A 16,234-nucleotide genomic window follows, 5' to 3' on the forward strand; every position below is an offset into this window, starting at 1 on the left:
AAAATGAAGTTTTCTGTCTCCTAATCTTTACCTGCTGCTGCTGCTGCTAAGTCACTTCAGTCGTGTCTGACTCTGTGCAACCCCAGAGACAGCAGCCCACCATGCTCCCCCATCCCTTATACAAACCTCAACAGTCCATTTTAATTTTTGCATGAAACAGAACTCCCGTGAATTAATGCAGTTCTCCTAAGTACTACATCGGTATGAACCAATAGCTATACCAATTGCCACTTTGCATCTCTTGAGGGTGAAACCACCATATAACGCAGGTAAGACTTATTATCTTATGATGTTTTCAGTCTTTCTTTTCTGATTGGAGTATTTATTAGCACCTCCAATTTTAGCTTTTTCAAATACTGTCTGCTTTCTCCAATTTGCATAGATAGTTAAAGTATATGTAAGTTTGAATAACTCCAGGAATTGGCGATAGACAGGGAGGCCTGGTGTGCTATAGTCCATGGGGTTGTGAAGAGTCGGACATAACTGAGCAACTGAAGGGAACTGATATATATTTCAGTTGTATGAATGACAATGATTCTCTCTGTGTTTGCCAATGCAATGAGATTGCTATGTGTTCTCACACATCAAGGTGCACACACATACACAACACAGAAACACCCACATATACACAGTGATGAAACACAACCACCAAACATCTTTGTTAAAATAAGGTCCGGATATGACATTTGTTTAAAACTTAATGTGATTCGTTTTGTCAAAATTCACAATTTCCCTCAGTGATTAACGGCGCATGTTCAGCCTCAGATGGAAAGTTGATTGATGTTGAATGTCAAAAATAGTTGGGCACAGACCTTTCTGTGTGTCACTGGCTGTGACTGTGATGTGAAACTATAGTGTTCGAACAGGGAGGAAAACGTGTCTCTTTGATTAAAGCCCCCGCTGTTTAAATGCAGGGCACCGAGCGCTAGTAAGAGGAGACAAGCTGTCACCATCAAACAGGTTCTGATAATAAACTTTCAGGCATGAAGGGTGAAAGTGTTCTGTAACCTTAATTCATGTCATTGTTTTAAGAGCTTATGTTCACAGCATTCATGGAAAATGACTAAGGGTGCTAATATCTTACAAACTGCATAAATTAAACAATGGCCAGAGGTGCTTGCTGTCTTGACAGCACTGAAAGGATGTTAGGTAAAGGTGTGATGCTTCGGAACTAGCTCAAGTGACCTTTCCAGGTGTGTAAATTCCAAGCCCACCTATTGTAATTATATGTGATGATTGAACAGATATTATGCAGGCAGGAACTGAATGCAAATAAAGTCAATATAGATTTTATACAAAAATGTTCTAGTTTCTCGGCAGGCTATAATTTGCAGAAATAACAGTTAAGCTTCCAAAATAAGACCCTTTAAAGAGGAACAAATCATTGGGAGAAGCAGGACAAGGAAAGACATAATAAGAGAATTAATGCTTGTCAGTTTGTTGGAATATGAAATCATTATAGGTAACGCAGTACATACCAAACAGAAAATCTTTGCCAAAGGCATGACGGTAATGCAGTGATCTTATATCACCAGAACACATTACAGTTTAAGCATTAACTTGGTTTGTTTCGGGTAAATTATCCTTTTTCCTATGAGGAACTTTCAGCGTGGTAAGTTAGCACTCTTCCATCTGCATAAATGTTCTGAGGTCCCTCTTGCTGACTGGTGTCACTTTAATATTTTTTCCTAATTTATTATTTAATTGGGGTATAGTAACTTTACAATATTGTGTTAGTTGCTGCTATACAGCAGTGTGAATCAGCTATGTGTTAGTTACTCAGTTGTGTCTGACTCTTTGGGACCTCATGGACTGTAGCCTGCCAGGCTCCTCTGTCTATGGGATTCTCTGGGCAAGAATACTAGAGTGAGTTTAACTAAATGTATACATACATCCTCTCCCCTTTGAGCCTTGCTCCCACCCCACTCCTATCCCACCTCCTAGATAACAATATTGTGTTAGTTTCTGCTGTACAGCAGTGTAAATCAGCTTTGTGTTAGTTACTCAGTTGTGTCTGACTCTTTGTGACCCCATGGACTGTAGCCTACCAGGCTCTTCCCTCCATGGGATTCTCCAGGCAAGAGTACTGGAGTGGGTTGGCATTTCCTTCTCCAGGGGATCTTCCCAACCCAGGGATCGAACCCGGGTCTCCCGCATTCCAGGCAGACGCTTTAACCTCTGAGCCACCGAGGAAGCCCTTTAGTTGCTAAGTCATGTCTAATTCTTTGTGACCTCATGGGCCTTAGTCCACCAGGCTCCTGTGTCCATGGGATTTCCCAGGCAAGAATACCTGAGTAGGTTGCCATTTCCTTCTCCAGGGGATCTTCCCCACCCAGGGATCAAACCTGTGTCTCTTGCACTGGTAGGCAAATTCTTTACCTCTGAACCACCAGGGAAAGCCCATTGTGATCATACCTTGCATTATTATTATTTAGAATATGAATTTTCAAATGTGGAAAAAGCAGAATTTTTGAAGTCACCACATTTTAAAGTTTAAAGGGAACTTACAATTAATCTTTTACTCTTTCATAAAAGTAAGCCTGTATTCATAAATACAATCCAATGGAATATTCTTTCATTCTGAAACTGCATTGATGTGTCATTGGAAGATATGCTTATTCTCCATTTTTGCACACTTTATTTGCATCATATTTATTTGAATATGATAATAAGGAATATATCTGCATGTAAAGACAGAACTCGCATGTACATATATAATTATAATTATAAGACCCTGATGTTTAGAAAGATTAAAGGCAGGAAGAGAAGGGGACAACAGAGGATGAGATGGTTGGATGACATCACTGATTCAATGGACATGAGTTTGAACAAGCTGTGGTAGTTGGTGATGGACAGGGAAGCCTGGCGTGCCGTAGTCCATGGGGTTGCAAAGAGTCAGAAACAATTGAATGAACTGAATTGAACGGATTCTTCTTTAAAGATTCCTGAAAAAATAGATTATTTAAGACTACAATTCACTCACTATTTTCCTTGGAAGCATAGCAAAAATGATAAATATTTAAAGTTATGCATTAAAAAAATCTGGGGGATCAACTATCCATTTCATGGCAAACTCTTCCTTATCCAGTTGAAAAATTGCATATTTAATTTTATATCTCAGAAAAAATCAGAATTCTTTAAATTTGGGTTCTGTTAACCTGTTTTACTATGAAAAAATAAAAACTAGCAGTAGACAATAGCTTTATCAGGATTGGCAAAGTGATCTCAATTTGTGTGGCAAGCAATTAATGAACACGGTATCTATCATAAAAATAAGCAGAAGATAAATATTCATTGTATGTCCTACTGTTTAAGCAGGTTCTTGCATTGGTCGACATTAGCATAGCCTGGTTATTCATAAGGTGAAATATAATTTCAAAAGTTACACTACTACATCTTTTGACATCACTAACCTGGAGCTACTGACAAAAATAATCATTTCAAACAGGGGCATGACACTAGTAGAATAAAATAACCCAAAGGCTGACAAGAAGAGGGAGCAAATGCAGTGGACCAGCCAATTTTCTCTCAGCTCCAGAGCCGCAGTATCAGAAAGCACAAGCAATTAGCTCTAAGGGGTTGTAAATAACTCTACTATTTTAGACTTTATCATGCAAACACTTCAGCTTCTTAGTAGAAGTAACCCTACCTCTTCTTAGTAGAGGTAAATCACAAATATGTGTGTGTAAGTGTAATACATGCTGACAATTGGAAGAAAGTGACAGTGTTAGTTGCTTAGTCCTACCTGACTCTCTGCGACCCCGTGGACTCTAGCATTTCAAGCTGTTCTGTCCATGGGGTGCTCCAAGTAAGAATACTGGAGTGGGTAGCCATTTCCTTCTCTAAGGCATGAAAGTGAAAAACGAAAGTGAAGTCGCTCAGTCGTGTCCGACTCTTAGCGATCCCAAGGACTGCAGCCTACCAGGCTCCTCCACTCATGGGATTTTCCAGGCAAGAGTACTGGAGTGGGGTGCCATTGCCTTCTCCGAAAATACCACATATAATTTGCATCAAATCTCATTGGAAAGACTTTCTAGTATTTAGATGACAACTTCCCATAGTGGTGACCACTTGGTATTATATACTTGATATTATACTAGACATTATATACTCAGCAAAGGATATTGCCACATAAATATGCAGAAATTGTAATTAAGAATAATAACGTCACCAGCATGAGTCACATTATTTTATTTAAACTTCCAAATAGTTTCGTATGATATACACTTAAAAGGAGAGGGTGGGATGATTTGGGAGAATGACATTCTAACATGTATACTATCATGTAAGAATTGAATCGCCAGTCTATGTCTGATGCAGGATACAGCATGCTTGGAGCTGGTGCATGGGGATGACCCAGAGAGGTGTTATGGGGAGGGAAGTGGGAGGGGGGTTCATGTTTGGGAACGCATGTAAGAATTAAAGATTTTAAAATTAAAAAAAAATAAAAAATAAAACATTTTAAATCTTAAAAAAAAAAAAAAAGGACAAGATAATTCAGAGTGAGGTTGCATTTTGGCTAACAGAAAGTGTAAACAGAGATCAGTTCAGTTCAGTCACTCAGTCGTATCCGACTCTTTGCAACCCCATGAATCGCAGCACGCCAGGCCTCCCTGTCCAACACCAACTCCCGAAGTTCACTCAGACTCACTTCCATCGAGTCCGCGATACCATCCAGCAATCTCATCCTCTGTTGTCCACTTCTTCTCCTGCCCCCAATCCCTCCCAGCATCAGAGTCTTTTCCAATGAGTCAACTCTTCCCATGAGGTGGCCAAAGTATAGGAGTTTCAGCTTCAGCATCAGTCTTTGCAATGAACACTCAGGACTGGTCTCCTTTAGGATGGATTGGTTGGATCTCCTTGCAGTCCAAGGGACTCTCAAGAGTCTTCTCCAACACCACAGTTCAAAATCATCAATTCTTCAGTGCTCAGATATCTTCACAGTCCAACTCTCACATCCATACATGATCACAGGAAAAACCATAGCCTTGATTAGACGGACTTTTGTTGGCAAAGTAATGTCTCTGTTTTCTAATAATCAGGGCAAAGACTAATAGAGTTTTGCCAGGAAAATGCACTGGTTATAGCAAACACCCTCTTCCAACAACACAAGAGAAGACTCTACACATGGACATCACTAGATGGTCAAAATGGAAATCAGATTGATTATATTCTCTGCAGCAAAAGATGGAGAAGCTCTATATAGTCAACAAAAACAAGACCAGGAGCTGACTGTGGCTCAGATCATGAACTCCTTATTACCAAATTCAGACTGAAATTGAAGAGAGTAGGGAAAACCACTAGACCATTCAGGTATGACCTAAATCAAATCCCTTATGATTATACAGTGGAAGTGAGAAATAGATTTAAGGGCCTACATCTGATAGATAGAGTGCCTGATGAATTATGGATGGAAGTTTGTGACATTGTGCAGGAGACAGGGATAAAGACCATCCCCATGGAAAAGAAATGCAAAAAAGCAAAATGGCTGTCTGGGGAAGCCTTACAAATAGCTGTGAAAAGAAGAGAAGCAAAAAGCCAAGGAGAAAAGGAAAGATATAAGCATCCGAATGCAGAGTTCCAAAGAATAGCAAGAAGAGATAAGAAAGCCTTCTTCAGCGATATAATGCAAACAAATAGAGGAAAACAACAGAATGAGAAAGACTAGAGATGTCTTCAAGAAAATGAGAGATACCAAGGGAACATTTCATGCAAAGATGGGCTCGATAAAGGACAGAAATGGTCTGGACCTAATAGAAGCAGAAGATATTAAGAAGAGGTGGCAAGAATACACAGAAGAACTGTACAGAAAGGATCTTCATGACCCAGATAATCACAATGGTGTGATCACTTATCTAGAACCAGACATCCTGGAATGTGAAGTCAAGTGGGCCTTAGAAAGCATCACTATGAACAAAGCTAGTGGAGGTGATGGAATTCCAGTAGAGCTATTTCAAATCCTGAAATGATGCTGTGAAAGTGCTGCACTCAATATGCCAAAATTTGGAAAACTCAGCCGTGGCCACAGGACTGGAAAAGATCAGTTTTCATTCCAATCCCAAAGAAAGGCAATGCCAAAGAATGCTCAGACTACCACGCAACTGCACTCGTCTCACATGCTAGTAGGTAATGCTCAAAATTCTCCAAGCCAGGCTTCAGCAATATGTGAACCATGAACTTCCTGATGTTCAAGCTGGTTTTAGAAAAGGCAGAGGAACCAGAGATCAAATTGCCAACATCTGCTGGATCATGGAAAAAGCAAGAGAGTTCCAGAAAAACATCTATTTCTGCTTTCTTGACTATGCCAAAGCCTTTGACTGTGTGGATCACAATAAACTGTGGAAAATTCTGAAACAGATGGGAATACCAGACCACCTGACCTGCCTCCTGAGCAATCTGTATGCAGGTCAGGAAGCAACAGTTAGAACTGGACATGGAACAACAGACTGGTTCCAAATAGGAAAAGGAGTGCATCAAGGCTGTATATTGTCACCCTGCTTCTTTAACTTCTATGCAGAGTACATCATGAGAAACGCTGGACTGGAAGAAGCACAAGCTGGAATCAAGATTGCCAGGAGAAATATCAATAACCTCAGATATGCAGATGACACCACCCTTATGGCAGAAAGTGAAGAGGAGCTAAAAGCCTCTTGATGAAAGTAAAAGAGGGGAGTGAAAAAGTTGGCTTAAAGCTCAAAATTCAGAAAACGAAGATCATGGCATCCGGTCTCATTACTTCATGGGAAATAGATGGGGAAACAGTGGAAACAGTGTCAGACTTTATTTTGGGGGGCTCTAAAATCACTGCAGATGGTGATTGCAGCCATGAGATTAAAAGACGCTTACTCCTTGAAAGAAAAGTTATGACCAACCTAGATAGCATATTCAAAAGCAGAGACATTACTTTGTAGACTAAGGTCCATCTAGTCAAGGCTATGGTTTTTCCTGTGGTCATGTGTGGATGTGAGAGTTGGACTGTGAAGAAGGCTGAGCACTGAAGAATTGATGCTTTTGAACTGTGGTGTTGGAAAAGACTCTTGAGAGTCCCTTGGACTGCAAGGAGATCCAACCAGTCCATTCTGAAGGAGATCAGCCCTGGGATTTCTTTGGAAGGAATGATGCTAAAGCTGAAATTCCAGTACTTTTGCCACCTCATGCGAAGAGTTTACTCATTGGAAAAGACTTTGATGCTGGGAGGGATTGGGAACAGGTGGAGAAGGGGACAACAGAGGATGAGATGGCTGGATGGCATCACTGACTCGATGGATGCGAGTCTAAGTGAACTCCACAAGTTGGTGATGGACAGGGAGGCCTGGTGTGCTGCGATTCATGTGGCGCAAAAGTCGGACACAACTGAGTGACTGAACTGAACTGAACTGAACTGATCTAAGTTGGTCATAACTTTCCTTCCAAGGAGTAAGCGTCTTTTAATCTCATGGCTGCAGTCACCATCTGCAGTGATTTTGAAGCCCCCCAAAATAAAGGCTGACACTGTTTCTACTGTTTCCCTGTCTATTTCCCATGAAGTGATGGGACTGGATGCCATGATCTTCATTTTCTGAATGTTGAGGTTTAAGCCATCTTTTCACTCTCCTCTTTCACTTTCATCAAGAGCTTTTTAGTTGCTCTTCACTTTCTGCTCTAAAGGTGGTGTCATCTGCATATCTGAGGTTATTGATATTTCTCCTGGCAATCTTAATTCCAGTTTGTGCTTCCTCCAGCTCAACAGTTCTCATGATGTACTCTGCATATAAGTTAAATAAGCAGGGTGACAATGTACAGAGAAGATAGAAGTTGACAAATAGAAAATAAATAGATTAAAAATCAAGTGCATAGGTATAAACATAATAAAGAGATATTGAAAATATCTCACTGAGACTGTGGAGTTAGACTGGCTTGTCCTAGGGAACGATAGGCAAATACAGAAAGAATAGAATGAAGGGAGAAGGGAAAGCGAAGTGCAGAGTGACATAGAGATATCCTAAAATTAACTCTTATAATCTTTTCCAGCAGAATTTAATTTTGTTAAGCATTTTAGTAATCTGCCAGTGTCTCCTCTGATTCCCCACCCTTAACATATCCTGTATTAAATCTACTACCTAACAGTTCTCAGATCACAAGAGTACACACTGCTGTATTTAAAATGGATAACCAACAAGGCCCTATTCTACAGCACTGGGAACTCTGCTCATGTTACATGGCAGGCTGGATGGGAGAGGAGTTTGGGGGGAGAATGGATACATGTGTATGTATGGCTGAGTCCCCTCACTGTTCACTCGAAACTATCACAACATTGTTAGTCAGCTATACCCCAAAGCAAAATAAAAAGCTTGAAAAATAATAACATAAGTGAAAGAGCTTCCAAATTCTGTCTCAGTTTTCCCTAGTGTTTGCCCAGGTTCTTCTGGCCTGGGGAGCCTGAGATCAGAAGGATTATTGCCTACAAGGAGCATAGCACAACACTAAGGCCAGGGTGGAGGAAAAGGGGATCACAGTAGGGGAGGAATACAAAAATCAGGACAGCATTGCCAAGTGTGTGTAAAGCACAAGTTTAGAGGCTAATTTTGTATTGCTGGCAACTAAATGCCTTCCTCCTCGGCAACCCGCCGCAGCCACCACGTGCCTACACGGTTCTATTCTCCAGGCAATCAGAGTTATCTTTTCAAAATGCACATTTGAAAATGCCTCCCCCATTAAAATAAAATAGGTTGAATGCATTCTCATTGTTCCTCCAGTGTAGACCAAATTCTTCATGGTGTCTGGGAGATGCTGCATGTGTTACTTTTTATTCTGTTACTCTTTTAACGTTGGACTGCATTATAAAGCAAGCCTTTCTTTAGCACTGGCTCCTTCTTTCGATAGGAACTTTGCCTCTATTAATGCTAGCCCATTTCTCTGAAAAACTTTTGCCTCCTTTCTGTATTTCAGTAGCGCCTATAGTGGTTGTATGTTTTGTCTCAGTGTCTGAGGTGGTTACTTTTATAGTCAACTTGACTGGACTGGTAAAGCATTATTTCTGATTGTATCTGTGAGGATGGTTCAGGAAGAGATTAGCATTTGAGTATAGTCTTAATTTCTACAGCTTTATAATGTCTTGAATTCTGGTGGTTTGAACATTTCAGTTTCGTTCTTTTTTCCAAAACTGTGTTGCTTATTTTAGTTCATTTGTTTTTCAATGTTAATTATAGAATCACTTTTTTGGCATCTTAAGAAAATAGGAGATTGAGGGGTTTTTTTTACGTATCTGTTTGGAGAAAATGTGCATTTAAAAATATTGGCGATCTAATTCATTAACAAAGTTCTCTCCTCTTATATTGATAGTCTATCTGATTTCTTTCAGAAGTGTTTACAAAGTTCAGAGCACAAAGTTTACATATTCTATGTTATATTTATACTTGAGAATTTTATGTCTTTGATGTTATTGCAAATGAATTTTTAAAATTTAAACATGTAATTGTTCCTGAAATTCACCTGATACTTTTTATTACCCCTGTCCTAAACCCTTGTTAAGTTCATTTATTAGATCTAGAAGACACTGTGTGGTTCCTTTGATGTTTTTTTACATAAATGACTGTTATCTTCAAATATAAACACATCTATTTATTCTTTTCCAATCTCTATGCATCCATTCCTTTTTTCTTCCTTGCTTCATTTCCCTGCTTAGGGTTTCTGGGAAAATACTGAATGGAAGTGATAAGAACAATCATTAGTGACTTGTTTCTGAATTTAGAAACAGAAAGTAAAATATAAAGTATTGTGCCAAGTGTAGATGGTCGACTTTAATAACTTATTATTAGTGTTTTAATATTAATAGATCTTGAATTTTGTAAGGTGGTATTTCAGCATACATTGAGATAATTATATGATTTTTTTATTTAGTATTTTATAGATAAATCTCACTGGCTGACTTTTGAATGCTGAACTAAAGTTGCTTACCTGGAAAAATTCCCACTTAGTTATGATGTGCTATCTTTTCTATACAGGAAGCAGCACAATTTACTAATATTTTATGGAGGATGTTTACATCTATATTCACAGCAGACTGCTTCTCGGGTTTCTTTTGTACAGTATATCTGTCTGGGCTTGTTTTCAGTTTAATGATGATCTCTTAGAATAATTTAGGAACTATTCCCCACGTATGAACAGTGTGTGTAGAACTGATGCAGTTTCTTCCAACTTTAATAGTAGAATTCATCAGTAAAACTCTCTAGGTTTGGAGGTTTTTTTGAAAAGTGGTTTTATATTTAATTATAAAATTAATTATTTTAATAGACACAGAAATACTCAAGTTATCCATTTCTCTGCGACTGTGACTAAGTCTTTATAGTGTATGTCATTCAGGAGTTTGATCTAAATCCTCATATTTATTGGTGTAAAGCCCTTCATGGTATATCCTTACTGGTACATTGATGTAAGTAAGATCTACAGGGACAGCTCCTCTTTCACGCCTAGTATTGATGATTTATCTCTTCTTTCTCTTTTTCTTGATCAGTCCTGCTAAAAGTGTATACATTTTCTCTTTTCAAGAAGTAGATTTTGTTTTCATTGATTTTTATTTTTTATGTTTTAAATTTTATTTTCTAATATCTTTATCATTTATTATTTTTAGTCATTCTTCCCAACTGTCTTTTTAAAAAATCTGCTTCTTTTTAGATTCTTAAGATAAAAGCTTGGATAATAAGCCTTGTATCTTTTTCTAATATAAACTTGTAACTGAATAAGATCTATTTTATTATATTATAGCATTTCATACTATGAAAACAATAGCTTTTGTTGTTTAAAAGAAATTGTGAAATATGTTTTCCAATTTATTTAATTCAAAATATCCTTTTTTAAAAATTTCTTGTGTGACATGAGTTGCTTTCACATTGTTTAATTTTTATATATTTGGGAACTTTTTCTGGCTCTTTGTTATTCATTTCTTTTAATATTTCATTGTAGTCAAAGAAAACAATTTGTATACTTTAAATTTTTAAAATTTTATGGTTTACTGGATGGAACAAAGTATAGTCCATCTTGTTAAATGCTTTATGTAGATATGAAAAGAACTTGTATATAGCATCTACTGATATTTGGCAAAGGAGCAAAAATGATACAGTGGAGTAATACATTTTCTCTTTTCAACAAATGGTGTACAACAGCTGAAAATCCACATAAAATAATAAACTCTACACATATACTTTACACCCTTCACAAAAATTGTTTCAAAATGAATTACAGACCCAGATGTAAAATGAAAACTACAAAACCACTAGAAGATACAATTCTGAGAAATAAGAATAAGAGAAAATCTGAGAGATTTTTGATATGGTAATTACTTTCTAGTTGCAGCACTAAAATGGCACAATCCATGAAAGAAGTCACTGATAAACTGGAAATCAGTAAGATTAAAAACTTATACTCTGAAGAAGACAATGTAGAGAGAATTGGAACGCAACACGTGGGCTAGGAGAAAATCTTTGCAAAGCATATATCTGATAAAGAACTCTTACCCAACACGCACAAAGAACTATTAAAAGTCAGCAAAAGAAACAAACAATCCAGTTAAAAATGGGCAAAAGACTTGAATGAATATCTTACCAAAGAATATATAGAGATGGTAAAGAAACACATGAAAAGATGCTCAGCATCGTATGCCATTGGGGAGTTCCAAATTAAAATGACAATGAGCTACTATTATACACTTAATAGAATGGCCAAATCCAAATCACTGTCAACAGAAAATCATGGAAAGGATGTGCAGCAACAGAAACCCTCATTCATAGTAAGTAAGTGGGAAATCAAAATAGTTCAGCCACTTTGGAAATCAGTTTGGCAGTTCTTTTTTACAAAAAAAGATACTCTCATGTTATGAGGCAGCAATTGGGCTACTTGGTATTTGCCCAAATAAGTTGAATATTTATGTCAGAAAAAAAACCTGCATGTGGATGTTTATAGCAGCTTTATTCATAAATGCCAAAATTTGGAAGCAATCAAGAAGTCCTTGAGCAAGTGAATAGAAAAATTAACTGTGGTACATCCAGATAATGAAATATTATTCAGAGTTAAAAATAAATAAGCTATCAAGCCATGAAAAGGCATGGAGGAATCTTCAATGCCTATTACTAAGTGAAGAATGCTAGCCTGAGAAAGCTACATACTGTATGATTCCAAGCACATGACATTCTGGAAAAGACAAAACTAAGGAAGAGTAAAAGATCAGTGGTTGCCAGGGGTTGAGAGGAGGGAGAGATGAACAGGTGAGCACAGAGGAATTTTGAGAGCAATGAAATTATTCTGCATGATAATACAATGTTGGACAATTTATTTATCCTTTTGTCAAAATCTGCAACATGTACAACAACAAGAGTGAGCCCAAAGGTAAGCTGTGGACCTTGAGATATAAATGTGTGTCAATGTAGGTTTAGCAGTTTTAACAAATGGACCACTCTGGTGCGAGATGCTACTTGTCAGGGAAGCTGTGCAAGTGTGTGACAGGGATTATCTGGAAACTGTATTTTATGCTGAATTGTGAATCTAAAACTGCTCTAAAAAAATCTATTCAAAAAAGTGTCGGTTTTTCTGTTGTTGGTTAGAATTTTCTATACATAATGCCAGTTTAGCTTTTTCAATGTTTCTGCTGCTTCTTACATGGGCTAGATTTTGCCATGTAAATGTGGCATGTTTTGTGCAAGAGGTTTCTGACCCTATGTCTGCTCCAGAATATCTCTCATAGAATTAATCTAGGATCTTAGCCTCAAGAGTTTCCTGCTTCTGTTTTTCATTTTTCCCTCAGCTCCTTTGCCTAGCAATATACTTGTCCCTTCCCATTTGCTTAAGACTTTGCAGAGAATCATTTGATTAAGAGGAGAGAATGGGACTTTGTTGTTTTCCTGTCAAGGCAGACAACCCCTCCTGCACACTGAGGATTCTGTGGTCTTATTCTATCCACAATCTTTCTCATTTGTATCCAGTGAGAAGTTTGCGGTATAGACTGTGCAGGAAAATACACTGTCCTTTCTTTGATCCTTTCAAATAACTTTTTAAAATTTCTATTTTATTTTTCTGATTGTCCTCATCTACATCTTTTATGTTCCTTGTTATACATTTAGTCAAACCAATTGTTCTTGGAGTATCTTAGATTTCATATTCATTTCTGACAGGGAATATTATATTTTTTCTTCTATTTATTTCCTGCATTTTGTCATTTGATATTTGAAATGTTTCTCAGTTTATGCTACATTTTCTTAGATCTTGCATTAGTTGTATGATTTGCATTTGTGTTGTTATTTGCTCATGTGGAGTGTTTTAAATCTTGTTACCATTATGAAAATATTTTGAATCAGCTATAAGGTTGTGCTAAAATTCTACCTTCATTACAAAAGCTTCCCTAACGCCTTTAATGTTATTAATCAGGATACATGAAGTTTTTTCCTTGTCAGTTTTAACACACTAGATTATAGACTCTTCATGGAGGATATATATAATTTTTCTACAACCAGCTTTTATTGCACACACAATAGATGCCCAAACTTAATAATGAATGAAGGTGTATGTTTTATAAAAAAACTTTTAAATGAATCATAGATCTGTTTTTAAAGATATTACAAACAGAAGAATTATAGAAAGGATAAACATATGTTAAAATGCCTCCAAAAATTGCTTACCTATGACACTCCTGATTCATATCACCATTTCATTTTCCTTTATTTAACTGAAAGTAAGCTTCCTTTAAAGGAAATATTGTCCCAAAAGGCCGTGGACCAGTCAATCTGGACAGAGCCCAGTGACATCAGTATCAGCTGTGGGAAGCTCAAGGCAAATGTCATTTCGTATCAAATGCAGCATCAAAATAAAAAGTGCCCCCAAAGATTTCAAAGGACACTCACAAAGGTGAGGTCATTGCCAAATTTTCCCTTAGGTGGCTTCTCACATATTTGAGAATAAGTTTTCTTGTTAGCTTATCTTGGTACATTGGGACGATGATGTTTTGCTAGATACAAAATAAGAGTAGATGACACAAGTTATTATTGAAATGGCAAGATAGATTTATAATAACTATATCACAGCAATGTAAGGATGAAGATACCCTACTATTTGCACCATTGGTAATACAAATCAAGGAGAAATAAATGGTTTAATGCCACTTATTCCCACCTAATTTTTCAAGAAAAGATTCTTATATTCTCCAAATATCTTAACTCAAAGAGAAAAAAAAACATTTGTTTAAAAACAAATGAATGAATGAATAAATATACTGTGTCCAATGACCTATTATTGTCAATAATTCTGTTTCTTAAGTTTGTTCAGAAGGGGGATGTACTTTAAGGTGTTGAAACAGTTTTGATTACTTCATCCCAGCATGATTAATTTGCTCTGCTGTTTTCTAACCATTTGATGGAAACTAAAAACTTCAAACTGGATTCCAATGTATCCTTTACTAGTTTAGTATTTTCTTAGTTAATCCATATTATTATTGTTTTTGCACTCCAGTGCAATCCATTGCTATCACTCGGCTAAACAACATACCTCGGTGAAAATGAATGAAGTTTCTATATTTATGGGTAAACTTTAGCTGAAATGTTTCTCTGTAATTCATACTCTAGGACAGAGAGAGAAGCAAGATAACAATCCTATACACCATTCCAGCATCACAAAAGATATGAATGTTATACTGAAATACCAAGGACTAGTCCACATTGCTAAACTTCTTTTCTTCTACTATTAAATGTGGGCTTCCCTGGTTGCTCAGACGCAGTAAAAATCTGCCTGCAATGTGGGATACCTGGGTTTGATCCCTGCGTTGGAAAGATCCCCTGGAGAAGGAAATAGCAACCCACTCCAATATTCTTGCCTGGAGAATTCCATGGACAGAGAAGCCTAGTGGGCTACACTCCATGGGGCCACAAAGAGTTGGACAGGACTAAGTGACTTTTAAATAAAAGTAAAAGAAAATAATTACAATGTTAGATTAGGGGGCAAATTTAAAGCAGTCATTCCATCTCTCTTAACTTATTCTATCTTCTAAAAAATAAAACATGACTGTTATCAATTAAGATATACTTTGAGTGGTCATTATCATATTGAATGAATTATCATATGATAATTATAGGGAATTATCATATTGAAATGCATATCTATTAACTATTGTCTGAATTTTATTTCCCAGAAATAAAAATTTTAAATTTAACAAATCATTAAATATAAAGTCTAAATTTTCCTTGCAGTACCTCAGGTTCTGATTCAGTTTAATCTCATAGCTATGGGGAGTTTTTTGTTTGGGTTTTAAATGTTATTATACTTTGACTTACTGAAAAATATGTGAATGCAAAGCCTCAAATCCTCTGAGTCTCTGATTATAACATGATGTCCTGTATATTCAAGACTTTACATATCAAAAGGCCCAAGGTAAACATTTCAAAACTTATTTTTGCCAGTTAAATATTGCCAGCCATTAGATATAGCAGAAACAAGGTACAAATGTCATTATTTTTACCTTTTGCTACAAATTAAATGTTTTTTCACCCCATGGAGTTCCTAGTTTGAAGTTTCTAACATGCAATTACGTTTGCATGCTCAGTTAATACTGGCACCTGGGAACTTGATAATTTGCATGTACACAAAGCTTAGGCTTTCATTCACAAACAATATCTTTGAATAAATAATTCTGCAGTAACTATAAAATCGAATTGATTTGATATCCTTAAACAAACTCAGGCCTACCATGTGTTCTCTGCTTGCTGGTCAATTTGCAGTTGTTAGAACGGTTGTCTATTAAAGAAAAACAGTATGGAAGTCTCCTGACAGAAATTCTTTTGGGCAAGAACCCAAAAGATTCAGAAAGAATATTTGACTCATTTTGGATAATTTCTGAGTTTTTTTCATTCTCTGCTTTTTGACTATGTAGACATGGACAGCCAAATTGCCATACTTTTGGAAAAATCATTCTTTGCTTACAAATGTGCATAGACAAACAAGACTCACAAATAACCAAGCTAGCTAAAATTATTAACATTCATCCTGCGTTTTTTAACCTTTGGTCAGTTGAAAGAACTTAATACTTAATGTTTTTAACTTCTATTTTTTGATATGTTTTAAATACTAGTTTACAGAATTTAACCAATCTCTTTATCTTGTTTGCATGTTATCAAATTTGGCAGCTAAAATAAGAATTATGATGTCATAACTTAAAAATAAAAGCATATCTCTTTTAGTCATATGCATTTTGCTAACTTGTATAACCATTTAAATTTTG

This window comes from Capra hircus, chromosome 24 (genome assembly GCF_001704415.2).
Source record: "Capra hircus breed San Clemente chromosome 24, ASM170441v1, whole genome shotgun sequence".
Lineage (NCBI taxonomy): Eukaryota > Metazoa > Chordata > Mammalia > Artiodactyla > Bovidae > Capra > Capra hircus.